The 14,759-nt window shown below is 42.9% G+C and overlaps 1 long non-coding RNA gene across 5 annotated transcripts in view; it reads left to right on the top strand.

Moving 5' to 3' along the window:
• Window positions 1-10,363: 10,363 nt before the first annotated feature.
• LOC138433907 (uncharacterized) overlaps window positions 10,364-14,759 on the top strand; it is a 101,877-nt gene continuing 97,481 nt past the window's right edge. For 3 of the 5 annotated variants that reach the window (XR_011254509.1, XR_011254506.1, XR_011254510.1), the window contains exon 1: window positions 10,364-10,594. This is a non-coding gene — a long non-coding RNA (uncharacterized lncRNA). The remainder of the gene's footprint in view (window positions 10,595-14,759) is intronic. The other 2 variants (XR_011254511.1, XR_011254507.1) reach the window with 1 other exon arrangement.

The raw sequence follows: 14,759 nt of genomic DNA, 5'->3' as shown, positions 1-14,759 counted from the left end.
GAGGAAGGCACAGGCTGTGGTTCTCTTGCAGATCAGAGCACATCTCTGGTGCTTTGGGAGCAGTCATTCTTCCATGCACTTAAGCTTTCCCCCGTGAAAGGGGGAATACTGGGTTTTGGTGTCTAGTGGAAACACTCTTCTAGGAACAGAGAGCACCAGCCTCTTCAGATCATCACAGGGTTCTCAACTTCCCTCTTAGGGACCTCAGTGGGCCTTTATTTCTCACAGACCAAAAGAGATGAAATGCCTGTGTTTGAGCAGGAACATTTTCACGGTCTAGGCATCTATTTGCCACCCTTTTTCCTCAAAGTTTACTTTATTCTATTCCCAGGAAAACAGACTGTGGAGTTGGTTGAGAAGAGTCCTATTCACAGTACCCAGAACATCCTTTTTACATGCGAAGCCTTATTCAATTTATTTTGAAATAAGCTCATGCTGGGAAGGGCTGCTTTTCTAAAAGTTGTGAAATGCAAGAGACAGTAGCAGCTGTTCACTTGCAGGTTCAGAAGGAATGAAATGAGCAAAATACCCAGCAGCCTCCATTATTAGATAATTAGCAGTTCTCCTCCTGTATCAATTGTCCGTCAGCCAAAGGAGGTGTAAGTTTCCTTTCCCCAACTCCTGTTTCATATGCACCAACATTTTGAGTGACTACACAGAAACAAGTCAGAGACTGTCTTTGCTTTGACCTGAATAAACTACATCTTCAAAGACTTACCTTTTCACTCAGAGGTTTGGGGTGACCCAGGTGTATAACCCAAAGAGAGTTTCACTTGTGTTGAGAGGAATGGAAGCAAATAAGTTCAGGACTGAAAGGGGCATTTGAGAGCATCTAGTCCAGCAATTCTCAAAGGCCATCCATTTACCAGTCTAGCTGACTACAAAAGTCTTACCACTGGAGCTTTTAATAGTGTAGGTTATCACCTTTCAACTCTGGGGATTCTAACAGTGGAACAATAATGATGAGTGATTCTTCTGTTTGGTCATGTTTGCTGACCATTTTTAAATGAGAAAATGAAGGCCCAGAGAGAATAACATTCAATCACTTATTCAATCATTTATTTGTCAGACAGCTATTGACACAGGCAAATCAAAATTCCCCATCCTAGTTTTTACATTCTGTTACACTGTCTTCCTAAAACTGTAACTACAGGCCGCGAAAAGTAAAAGCGCTAGTTACTCAGTCGTGTCTGATTCTTTGCGACCCCATGGACCATAGCCCACCAGGCTCCTCTGTCCATGGAATTTTCTAGGCAAGAACACTGGAGGTGGGTAGCCATTCCCTTCTCTAGGGGATCTTTCCCACCCGAGGATCAAACCCGGGTCTGGATCCTCCCAACCAAAGGACTGAACCCAGGTCTCCTGCACTGCAGGCAGACTGTTCACCATCTGAGCCAGTAGGGAAGCCCCAACTATGGGCTATGGGCTTTCAAATACCAAGTGAGGGCTCATGGAATAAAGTTCTAAAGAACTAAAGATCACTTATTTTGAGAACAAAGCATTTTGTTTTCCTATAAACAAAGAAGGCCCCCAGTGACTAATTATTTCAGCATAGAATTGTAGTTAAAATGCTTTTTACATTACCTTGGCTCTTTCCTATTACCTCAACAGGGTAGGGGAAATTTACTTGTTTATTTAACAAATATTTGAAGTCTAAGCACCTGTTAATATATCAGATTGTGCTAGGCATATAGCTCATGAACAAAAGACACATACTCCCTACTGTAATGGAGCTTACAGTTTAGTGAGGGTTAAGGATAATTAAACAGATAATTTGCTGTTGAGTATGGTGGGTATTATGACAAGCAGATTGTTAGGCAGTTTCCAAATTTTTAAAGCTTTTATACAGTTACGAAGGAATGATTTTGGCCAACAGTTATTTCCTATTGACTCAAAGAAAATTAAGGATATAAGTATATTCATAAGTGGATAAAATAATAGCAGTTCAAATCAGACAACCAGTGCTTATGGTGGAGTGGAGAGGTTGGCAAATCCTTTTCTCAAAAAACAACTATAAAACTCAACTAAATCCTTGTAAACACCCATTTTAGGGCTCTGGAAATTAACAAAGGCAAACAACAGATTGAGGAAAGTTGCTTCACAAAACTCTGCTAGAACTATATATAAGAACGGAGGGCATTTGTGGCTTTCTTTCCTGGGATGGCTCAGTCAATGTAATTTTGCAGGGTAAGGCTAGTCATGAAAAGCGAGAGCTTTGTTGCTGGAGGGGGCTCACTTTATTTGGAGTAGAAAGTGAAAATCCATGTTTCACTGGGCTATTTCAGAAGTAGCAGTATTGGTAATCGGCAGTTCTGCAAGTAAACCTAGTTGCTCTGCTAGCCTGCAGCTGCAGTTCCAGTTGGTGAGAATAGAGTGACCAGAGTCGATGCAGGACTTTATTTATGTATTTATTTATTTTTACTTTATTTTACTTTACAATACTGTATTGGTTTTGCCATACATTGACATGAATCAGCCACGGGTGTATACAAGCTCCCAATCCTGAATCCCCCTCCCACCTCCCACCCCCATCATCTCTCTGGATCATCCCCATGCACCAGCCCCAAGCATCCTGTATCCTGTAACGAACATAGACTGGCGATTCGTTTCTTACATGATAGTATACATGTTTCAATGCCATTCTCCTAAATCATCCCACCCTCTCCCTCTCGCTCAGAGTCCAAAAGTCCATTCTATACATCTGTGTCTCTTTTGCTGTCTCGCATACAGGGTCATCATTACCATCTTTCTAAATTCCGTATATATGTGCCAGTATACTGTATTGGTGTTTTTCTTTCTGGCTTACTTCAGTCTGTATAATTGGCTCCAGTTTCATCCATCTCATTAGAATTGATTCAAATGTATTTTTTTAATGGCTGAGTAATACTCCATTGTGTATATGTACCACAGCTTTCTTATCCATTCATCTGCTGATGGACATCTAGGTTGTTTCCATGTCCTGGCTATTATAAACAGTGCTGCAATGAACATTGGGATACATGTGTCTCTTTCAATTCTGGTTTCCTCGGTGTGTATGCCCAGCAGTGGGATTGCTGGGTCATAAGGCAGCTCTATTTGCAATTTTTTAAGGAATCTCCACACTGTTCTCCATAGTGGCTGTACTAGTTTGTATTCCCACCAACAGTGTAAGAGGGTTCCCTTTTCTCCACACCCTCTCCAGCATTTATTGCTTGTAGACTTTTGGATCGCAGCCATTCTGACTGGTGTGAAATGGTACCTCATTGTGGTCTTGATTTGCATTTCTCTGATAATGAGTGACGTTGAGATGCAGGACTTTAATAGAGATCTCAGAATGGCAGTGTTATGAATGGCTGACTTCTTATCTGAAACAGTGGAGGCCAAAAGGCTGTGCAATGACATTCAAAATTCTTTAAAAAAAAAAAAGTCAGTGAATATATCAATATTCAGCAAAACTATCCTTCAGAAATAAAGATGAAATAGAAACATGCCTAGATGAATAAAACCAAGATACTTTGCTGGCAGTCTTTTCTTCCAAGAATACTGAAGTCTTTCTCAAGGATAGAAAATGGCATCAGATGTTGAGGATGTTCTACAGAAAGAAATGGAAACTAGTAACAGCCTATGTAAGTATTTGTTCATCTCTTGATGACTTTAAAAGATATAAAGTTGGAACAATTCAAAATTGGAATTAAGAAAAACATTCATTTATGATAGCATTAAAAAGACTTGGAATAAATTTAACAAAAGTAGTGCAAGATCTGTAAACTGAGAACTACAATGAATTACTGAAATCAAGAAGATCTTTAAAAACAAAGAGACATTTCATGTACATGAATTAGAAGATTCAATGTTCAAAAATTCCAGCAGGCATTTTTTTTCACTTGACAACCTGGCCCTAAGATTTACACTGAAATGAAAAGAACCCAGAATAGCCAAGACAATTTTGAAGGAGGAAAAAAAAGGAAAAACCTGAAAGTTTTCAGTCAGTTCAGTTCAGTCGCTCAATCGTGTCCAACTCCCTGCGACCCCATGAATCACAGCACGCCAGGCCTCCCTGTCTATCACCAACTCCCGGAGTTCACTCACACTCATGCCCACTGAGTCGGTGATGCCATCCAACCATCTCATCCTCTGTTGTCCCCTTCTCCTCCTGCCCTCAATCTTCCCAGCATCAGAGTCTTTTCAAATGAGTCAACTCTGCATCAGGTGGCCAAAGTATTGGAATTTCAGCTTCAATATCAATCTTTCCAATGAGGTTTATATCACCCAATTCCAAAACTTAATACAAAGTAAATCAATATGGTTGGGTACTTGTGTAATGTCAATTTAAAAAAGATTCACAATGTGAGAATTGCAAGATAAGTTTTATTTGGGGAAAAATGAGGACTGCAGCCCAGGAGACAACACCTCAGATAGCCCGGAGAAACTGCTCCAAAGAGGTAGGAGGGAAAGGTCAATGTGTGATTTTGATGAAGGGGGAATTCATGCAATCAAGCTCTTATCTTATGAAAGGTTTTCTTTTCTGCTAGTCACAAGAAGCTGATGTCACCACAAAGGAATTTAGTGTTTTTCTGGAAGTGGAAAGATACAAGGGTTGGGATCATGAAATCAGTTCCTGAAAATATCTATCTAAAGATACATTCCACCAGTTTTCCTGGAGCACAGTGTGCCTCCTTCTCCACCCTGGACTCCCTACAGGGTGTGTCAAAGGTCAACGGCTGCAGTAGCATAGGATTCAATCCCTACAGAGGCAGATGGCAAATGCTCTTGTTGCTGCTAAGTCACTTCAGTTCAATTGCTCATGTTATGCCCAAGTCGCGAAATCTCCCAATGACCACCAGGGAGCCGATATCCGATGCAAAAGCAAGAGAGTTTTTATTACCAAGCTCGAGCTGAGGCTCCCACCATTACCAACGCAGCGGCTAAAGAGAGGAGCCCCGAGTTTTGGGTTATACTGCTTATATAGGGAATATTCAGGTGAAAGGGTAACAAAGAGGGTGTTCAGGCTGAAGGACTACTGGTTGGTTACCCTCTTCTATAGGGTTGTGTGTGGATTTCTGATTGGTTTATTTTACTTCCATGGTAGATCATTACTTCCAAGGTAAATCACAAATGTCACAAATGTAAATCATTACTTCCAAGGTAAATCACAAATTCTTGAACGTAAAGTCAGGAGGTTTAACCTAAGGGCCGATTGGCTCATGCACAGTGGGGCAAGTTTAGGCAATATCCAAAGTCTAAGTCTGTTTGCCCGGTACCTTTGCAAAATGGAGCTCTTTTACAAGATGGAGTAGCTTAGGCTCTTCACTCAGTCATGTCTGACTCTTTGCGACCCCACTGACTGCAGCATGCCAGGCTTTCCTGTCCATCACCAACTCCCAGAACTTACTCAAACTGATGTCCATCCAGTTGGTGATGCCGTCCAACCATCTCATCCTCTGATGCCCACTTCTCCTGCCCTCAAGTCTTTCCAAGCATCAGGATCTTCTCCAGTGAGTCAGTTCTTTGCATCAGGTGGCCAAAGTATTGGAGTTTCAGGTTCAGCATCAGTCCTTCCAATGAATATTCATGACTGATTTCCTTTAGGATTGACTGGTTTGATTTCCTTGCAGTCCAAGGGACTCTCAAAAGTCTTCTCCAACACCATAGTTTAAAAGCATCAATTCTTTGGTGCTCAGCTTTCTTTATAGTCCAACTCTCACATCCCTACATGACTACTGGAAAAACCATAGCTTTGACTATATGGACCTTTGTTGGCAAACTAATGTCTCTGCTTTTTAATATGTTGTCTAGGTTGGTCATAGCTTTTCTTCAAGGAGCAAGCAAATTTCATTTTCATGACTGCAGTCACCATCTGCAGTGATTTTGAAGCCAAAAAAAATTAAGTGTCTCACTTCAGTTATATCCAACTCTTTGGGTCCGGACCTATGGACTGTAGCCCACTAGGCTCCTCTGTCCATGCGATTCTTCAGGCAAGAATGCTGGAGTGGGTTGCCATGCCCTCCTCCACCTCCAGGGGATCTTCCCAACCCAGGGATTAAACCCACATCTCTTATGTCTCCTGCATTGGCAGGTAGGTTCTTTACCTCTAGCACCATCTGAGAAGCCTGGCAAATACCCTTGGCAAATGTCAATTTGTCACTGACAATAAGAAGTTATGACCAACCTAGATAGTATATTCAAAAGCAGAGACATTACTTTGCCGACTAAGGTCCATCTAGTCAAGGCTATGGTTTTTCCTGTGGTCATGTATGGATGTGAGAGTTGGACTGGGAAGAAGGCTAAGCGCTGAAGAATTGATGCTTTTGAACTGTGGTGTTGGAGAAGACTCTTGAGAGTCCCTTGGACTGCAAGGAGATCCAACCTGTCCATTCTGAAGGAGATCAAACCTGGGATTTGTTTGGAAGGAATGATGCTGAAGCTGAAGCTCCAGGACTTTGGCCACCTCATGTGAAGAGTTGACTCATTGGAAAAGACTCTGATTCTGGGAGGGATTGGGGGCAGGAGGAGAAGGGGATGACCAAGAATGAGATGGCTGGATGGCATCACGGACTCGATGGCCGTGAGTCTGAGTGAACTCCGGGAGATGGTGATGGACAGGGAGGCCTAGTGTGCTGCGATTCATGGGGTCGCAAAGAGTCGGACACAACTGAGCGACTGAACTGAACTGAACTGATAGATCCGTGGTGTAGAATTGAGGGTTCAGAAATAAAGCCTTATACTTATGATTCGGTGATGTTCAACAAAGGTGCTCATGTAACAGGAGGAAGAGGGGCAGAGCACAACTTTTGAAAGAATGACATAGCCCAAGGACACAACATAAACTGATTAGAATCAAATGGGACCAAGATGGCAGACAAGACTAGACCTTGATCCTCAATCAGCAAGTGAAATGACACACCCAGAGGTGCCACGACAGTTCCAAGGCACTGTTAAAAGACCAAGGAGTGGGCACTGGCCCAAATCCTGGAAATCTCCCTTCTCCAAAATAGTTGAAATAATCCTCCCACTCATTAGCATATGAAATTACCCAGCCTATAAACTAACCACGCCACATTTCGCAGCTGCACTCATCTTCTGCAATGGCCCACACTCTATGGATTGTGCTTTTCTTTGAATCTGAATAAATGGCTACTTCTAACCTATCACTTTGTCTCTTGCTGAACTCTTTCTGTGATGAGACATCAAGAACCTGAGCTTCATTAGGTCCTAAAACCAGGTACCATGGGTTTTGGCTGGGTTTGAGTCCCAGCCATGTTGGTTCAAGTCCCAAGCAGGGTTTTGGCTGGATTTGAGTTCCACTCATCTCACAATGACACTCATCTCACATGCTAGTAAAGCAATGCTCAAAATTCTCCAAGCCAGGCTTCAGCAATATGTGAACTGTGAAATTCCAGATGTTCAAGCTGGTTTTAGAAAAGGCAGAGGAACCAGAGATCAAATTGCCAACATCCACTGGATCATGGAAAAAGCAAGAGAGTTCCAGAAAAACATCTATTTCTGCTTTATTGACTATGCCAAAGCCTTTGACTGTGTGGATCACAATAAACTGTGGAAAATTCTGAAAGAGTTGGGAATACCAGAACACCTGACCTGCCAAATCTGTATGCTGGTCAGGAATCAACAGTTAGAACTGGACATGGAACAACAGACTGGTTCCAAATAGGAAAAGTAGTACGTCAAGGCTGTATATTGTCACCCTGCTTATTTAACTTCTATGCAGAGTATGTCATGAGAAACGCTGGACTGGAAGAAACACAAGCTGGAATCAAGATTGCCGGGAGAAATATCAATAACATCACATATGCAGATGACATCACCCTTATGGCAGAAAGTGAAGAGGAAGTAAAAAGCCTCTTGATGAAAGTGAAAGAGGAGAGCAAAAATGTTGGCTTAAAGCTCAACATTCAGAAAACTAAGATCATGACATCCAGTCCCATCACTTCATGGGAAATAGATGGAGAAACAGTGTCAGACTTTATTTTTGGGGCTCCAAAATCACTACAGATGGTGATTGCAGCCATGAAATTAAAAGACGCTTACTCCTTGGAAGAAAGGTTATGACCAACCTAGATAGTATATTCAAAAGCAGAGACATTACTTTGCCGACTAAGGTCCGTCTAGTCAAGGCTATGGTTTTTCCAGTGGTCATGTATGGATGTGAGAGTTGGACTATGAAGAAGGCTGAGTGCCAAAGAATTGATGCATTTGAACTGTGGTGTTGGAGAAGACTCTTGAGAGTCCCTTGGACTGCAAGGAGATCCAACCAGTCCATTCTGAAGGAGATCAGCCCTGGGATTTCTTTGGAAGGAATGATGCTAAAGCTGAAACTCCAGCCCTTTGGCCACCTCATGTGAAGAGTTGACTCATTGGAAAAGACTCTGATGCTGGGAGGGATTTGGGGCAAGAGGAGAAGGGGACAACAGAGGATGAGATGGCTGGATGGCATCACTGACTCAATGGATGTGAGTCTGAGTGAACTCTGGGAGTTGGTGATGGATAGGGAGCTGTGGCGTGCTGCGATTCATGGGGTCGCAAAGATCGACACAACTGAGCGACTGAACTGAACTGAGTTCCAGCTACGTGGGTTTGAGTCCCAAACAAGGTTTTGGCTGATTTTGAGTTCCAGCCACATGGGTTCAAGTCCCAAGCAGAGTTTTGGCTGGGTTCGAGTCCCAGCCATGTCAGTTCAAGTCCCAAACTGAGTTTTGGCTGGATTCAAGTCCCAGCACATGGGTTCAGGTCCCAATCTGTGGTAAATGGTTTCACTAAGACGGTTGAATAGGGAAAGAAAAATCCTTTTTTAAAAAATGATCTGCAACACTAAGATATCTTCAGCAACAAAATGGTTTTACTTGATATCTCACACCACACACAAGAATTAGTTCAAAATGTACCACAGATCTTAATGTAAGAGCTGAAAGACTGGTCTGAAAAAGTGAATCTAAGAATTATCAAGTTGGAATGGCATTTTGGTTGTATCCAGAAGACACTGTCACCAGGCAATCCAGGAATACTCAGACCCTGCTTCATTCACAGTATCTGGGGAAGATGAAAGCCCAAGAAACAGTAGCCAAAGAAAATCACAGCCCCCCTTAAGATTAAAGTGGGCATGGATCCCGAAACTAAATGATGAAGACTGGGAAACTGAATAAGAAACCCTAGAATTGAACCCCTCTTATTTAATTAGCAGTTTCCCTTGTTAAGTGATGGGTGAAAAGAAAGTGAAAGTAAAAAGGTATTAGTCACTCAATCCTGTCCAACTCTTTTCGACTCTATGGACTGTAGCCTGCCAGGCTCCTCTGTACATGAAATTCTCCAGGCAAGAATACTGGAGTGGATTGCCATTTCTTTCTCCAGGAGATCTTCCCAACCCAGGGAGCGAACCCAGGTCTCCCACATTGCAGGCAGATTCTTTATCGTCTGAGCCACCAGGGAAGCTCTAGGTGATGGGTGATCTCATCCAGACTGGCCTAGGAAGAAAGAATTTAATGGGTTGTAAATGAAAACCTCAAAGGTGGAGCTGTCTTCAGGGATGCTCTGTCCTGTAGCTCAATCTCAAGGTACCTTTCTATCCATAGCTTAACATAATCCTGGGTACTGGCTCCATTCTCAGGCCGTCTGTTTCCTTATGATTGATGACGGCTGTCAAAGTTCTAACATCACATCTTCCCATCTCAAGTCCAGTGGAAAAGAGCCATTTTCTAACAGTCTCAGAAAAAATTCTCATTGGTTTGTGCTCCCTGAAACACGGAGGCCAGGGCTGGGCAATACTCTCACCACCTAGGAATGAGCAAACAGGAGCCTCACCCCAAGAATATAAATGGAGGGTAGAAAAGAGGGTAGCTTACCAGAGATAAACTAGATAACTCTTTCCTGGCAAAAAGCAAATGGGTGCTAGGAAGTAAAAATCTCAGAGGTTTCCACTGCAACCTTATTCCTTTAAGCTAATAATTTTCCACTTATTTCATGCAAAATACAACTAGAAAACATCCATCAGATCCAGAGGGAGAAAGAAAGAGCAGTAAAAAGGACATTTGAAAATCAAACTTTAAAGAAAAATTTTAATGACATTTGTCCCCAAGTCCTTTTGTTTAACCAAACAAGGACCCAACTACAGTAGCTGCCGTAGCTCAGGTACCATATGGCAGAAAGAGAAAAGGAGAGAAGCTCAGAGAGAAAGTGAAAGTGAAGTCACTCAGTCGTGTCCGACTCTTTTCGACCCCATGGACTGTAGCCTACCAGCCTCCTCTGTCCATGGGATTTTCCTGGGAAGAGTACTGGAGTGGGTTCCCATTAAGCATCTACACCTGGGCCCAATCAGAGTGAAGAGAAAGGTGGAAGTCTGGCGGAAGGCGGAAGTCAACAATAGCAGCAGGGCGAGGCCTGGGCTGCTTTGAAGCGGCAAGCCTTGGAGCAACGGACCAGGTCAGCTGCACGGAGAGGAGAGGCGGGGCAAGGGGCCAAAGCTCCAAGCCTCTCCTCCCGAGTGACTGCCAGTTGGTCTTTAATAGTTAAGCCAAGAGAAAGAAAGAAACCATGAGTCTCCCAGGGAACGGGTCTTTCTAGACGCCATCATTCTGCTTACTCACGACAGGGCGCCAGTCTTGAGGTGAGCGTTCCTCTTCCTTGGAAAGGAAGGAGAGGGTGGGGGCTTACCTTTCTCCCGCAGGTCTGCGTGTTAAGAGTTGGTTATTAAGCCGTGAATGTGTGTAAAGTGAGGAGAGAAGAGTAGAGGAAAGAGAAACAGGAAGATAGGGACAGGCCTAGGCTGGATTCTGGCAGAGCCCCAATCTTTAAAGAAAAGGTAGGTTTTCTTTTCCTTCACAGGTATTGCTGGTTTTGGTTTTCAGAGTCCTTGAAGGTTAAAAGCAGTCTGGACACAGGTTTACCTCCTAACCCCCGATTAGCAAACCCAGGGGACTCAGACTGCCCTGGAAGCTCAAGGAGGAGGTTTGTAAATCAGGGAATTGTGTTTTGTGTTCGAGCTGAAGATACAGTAGCCCAGACAGCTGACATAGAACACTAGTTTCATTTTTCTGGGTTTGAGGAGGAAGTATTTTCCTTTTGGAAACCTCGTTTGGCCATTTCAAACCTTTGTATAAGTTTGTATAAGTTTGAGAAAATTACCAAATAAATTTTTGCCAGAATCCTGCCACAGATTTCCAAGTTAGCAGTTTTGTGAAGTACCAGGGGAGGAACAGCTGCAGAAAGAAAAAGGTGCTCATTCTTGGACAGGAAAGAAGTGTTTGGAGTCTGTTGATTTAGTGCCAGCAGGGTCAGGGAACTATAGACCTGAGGCCTCAAGAGCTGAGTGTTTTTCTAAGGAGGACATGGTGTCTGATCAGGGAGAAGAGTTGAGAATGAAAACTGATTGCTTATCAAATCCAGAGTCAATTACATGGAGACAGGACATACTCGGAATCTGTTGAAATCCTAGGGCAAGTTATTTTGAGGCTAGGATGGCAGGAGGAAAGAAAGTTGATTAACTGCTGCCCGCCCCATCACCCACATGCTTTGCCAGTAGTGCTCTACATATATGACCTCACTTTGCGTCTGTGCACGTGTCCTCAGTGGCTCAGCTGTGTCTCTTTGCAACTCCGTGCACTGTAGCTGCGCCAAGCTCCTCTGTTCATGGGATTATCCAGATGAGAATACTGGAGTGCGTTGCCATGCCCTCCTCCAGGGGATCTTCCCAACCCAGGGATTGAACCCAAGTCTCCTGCAGCTCCTGCATTGGCAGTGGATTTTTTTTACCACTGAGCTACCTGGGGAACCTGATGAAGGTGAAAGAGGAGAGTGAAAAAGTTGGATTAAAACTCAACATTCAGAAAACTAAGATCATGGCGTCTGGTCCTGAAAGGTTGTTGCTCAACCATGAAATATGCTGGGATTCTTGGCCTCTGGAGAAGAATTAAATGCGGGGCCAGTGACAAGGCTTGATCACTCAGAGCTTTTGTGTAATACAGTTTTATTAAAGTATAAAAGAAATAGAGAAAACTTCTGACATAGACATCAGAAGGGGGCATAAAGAGTGCCCCCCTGCTAGTCTTTAGCCAGATGTTGTATAGCTACTAGCATTCTGCTAATTAGAGAAAGGAAATGTTTCAAAACTCAGAAACTGGTACCAGGCCCCACACCCACAACATGCATTTTGAGAGAACATTGGCACCAGGTGAGTCATCCCAGGCCATGAAATGATTGACATGAATCTTGAAAGGCAGGGTTCCAAGTAAATATATAGTTTCATTAACATAGATTAGGAGAACAATGTGTGAGTATAACATACAGGTTTGTCAAGTGGGTTCTGAGTCTTAGGTGGAACCAACTTGAAGAAAGACAGAGTCTAAGATAAATACATAGTTCATTAACATAGCCTAAGACAAACATTTCCATAAGAAAAATGCATTCTTAGCTCAAGGTTTGAGAAAAGTTAAGTTCAGGTGGAGCCAGGTGTCATCATGGCAACACAGAATTTTAAGAGAAACATCTTTTTAAATTTGTATAGAGAAGGGGGGGGGAAATCTAACACTTGTTTCCTTCTGCCACTTAAGAGAGAGATAAAAATGTCTTGAAGCCTGTTTCGTCCCTTTGGTGACCCCCTGGCCTTCCTGCCTGTTACACTCTCAGTCCCATCACTTCATGGCAAATAGATGAGAAAACAATGGAAACAGTGACAGACTTTCTTTTGGGGGAGGCTTTAAAATCACTGCAGATGGTGACTGCAGTCATGAAATTAAAAGACACTTGCTCCTTGGAAGAAAAGTTATGACCAACCTAGACAGCATATTCAAAAGTAGAGACATTACTTTGCCAACAAAGGTCCATAGTCAAAGCTGTGGTTTTTCCGGTAGTCATGTATGGATGTTAGAGTTGGATTCTAAAGAAAGCTGAGTGCTGAAGAATTGATGCTTTTGAACCATGGTGTTGCAAAAGACTCTTGAGAATCCGTTGGACAGCAAGGAGATCCAACCAGTCTATCCTAAAGGAAATCAGTACTGAATATTCATTGGAAGGACTGATGCTGAAGCTGAAACTCCAACACTTTGGCCACCTAATGCAAAGAACCGACTCATTTGAAAAGACCCTGATGCTGGGAATGGCTGAAAGCAGGAGGAGAAAGAGACGACAGAGGATGAGATGGTTGGATGGCATCACCAACTCAATGGACACACAAGTTTGAGTAAGCTCTGGGAGTTGGTGGTGGACAGGGAAGCCTGGCGGGATGCAGTCCATGGGATCGCAAAAAGCCGGACAATGACTGGGTGACTGAACTGGACTGAACTGAAAATCCTACAAAGAAAGGGCTATTATCATTCCTACTTTAGAGAAAGTCAAGGCACAGAGAAATCACATAGCTTGTTTAGAGTCAGAGCTTCGTGGAGATGGAGCTGGGGGTTAGAACCCAGGCAGTTCCTGGTTTGCAGAGTTGAGACCTGAAACTACTGTACTAACCAAACCTGAGGTGGGCTGGGGGCTTGTGTCAAACTTAACATCAGTGAGGCCACACACCTGTCCTTACCCAGCAAATCTTTCCCAGTTGGATACAGAGTTTTGGTACCTTGGAGTGACAAACTACTGGAGGCGTTTCATGTGTGTGGTGAGGTGAGGTCATGTAGGGTGAAGAGAGGAAAAAAGAGAGTGATCCTTACTTTGAAGAAGAGAGTGTATTGAATATTTCACACAGGACAGCCGGAAATCAGACCTTCATCTTCCTTTCACCCTCTGTCTTGCCCTCACTGAGCACACTTAAAGAGAAAATGCATTCTGCCCATTGAAAAAGGGCAGACTGCAATGAAAAACAACTTTAAAGATATTTCAGTATATAAAGTCTTTGAGCTACATCACTGACAATGGTTTACAAGTTTATTTTCCACTTGCAGTTGTGCTGAGCAGACACTTCAGGAAGTGCGGCAGTAATTCAGGCTGTGGGCTGCAGCAGCATCTGCTGGGCGTCCCATCTGTACAAGAGTGGGTTGTCCTAGACAGTCAGGTGCAGATTTATCCAGACACGTCGTCTGCAAAATGGCCAGCCAGGAGAGATTTAAACATTCTTTTCCTCACCCTTTTTGCTAAGTATACAATTCTAAGAAAGCAGATTTCCAAGCAAAGACTTTTCTCCACCTCCACCCAAAGAAGAAACAAACTTTGAACAGAGGAAAGACAATACAGGCTCTAAGTCCATGTTTCAGTGTCAGCGCCTGGCACTTGTTGATTGGCAACCTTGAGCAAACCCTCTGAATTAGAAAAGATTTCATTTGTAAAACGGGCTGTGGGGGCAGTTAAAGGAGATAATAGCCATTATCTTCTTATGCTACATAAAAGCAGCTGATTTTTTTAGTTCTCTGTTCCGAGCAGCACTTAGCATAGCAGTTGCACATAATCCATGCTGCATGACTGGACATGTGACTGACTCTATCCACTGAAAATGACATCTAGGGACACGGAGCTAATTTCTTCTTAATTATTTCTTCCAAAGGAAAAAAAAACAAAAGCTCTCCCTTTCAGGCTTTCCTTCTTTCTAAGGTGATTTCTTTCCATGACTATTTTCATGTCCACTTTCCTATTAATAGTTATTTTTTCAAAGACTTTTTCAGTTTGGGGTTGGGTTTTTTTTTTTGTTTGTTTCCTACATCCTATGTCTTCTGTTTCATTGGCTTATACCCTTGTTTTGTAATAAATCATTTTCACCGAGCTTCCTAAAAGGACAAATTGAAGATAAATTTTTCAGTGGTTTCATGTCTGACACGTCTGCATTATAGTGTGCTATTGATAAT

Source organism: Ovis canadensis, chromosome 2, assembly GCF_042477335.2.
Source record: "Ovis canadensis isolate MfBH-ARS-UI-01 breed Bighorn chromosome 2, ARS-UI_OviCan_v2, whole genome shotgun sequence".
Classification (NCBI taxonomy): Eukaryota; Metazoa; Chordata; class Mammalia; order Artiodactyla; family Bovidae; genus Ovis; species Ovis canadensis.
The sequence above is the reverse complement of the archived record's forward strand: the minus strand, read 5'-3'. Positions and strand labels throughout refer to the sequence as shown.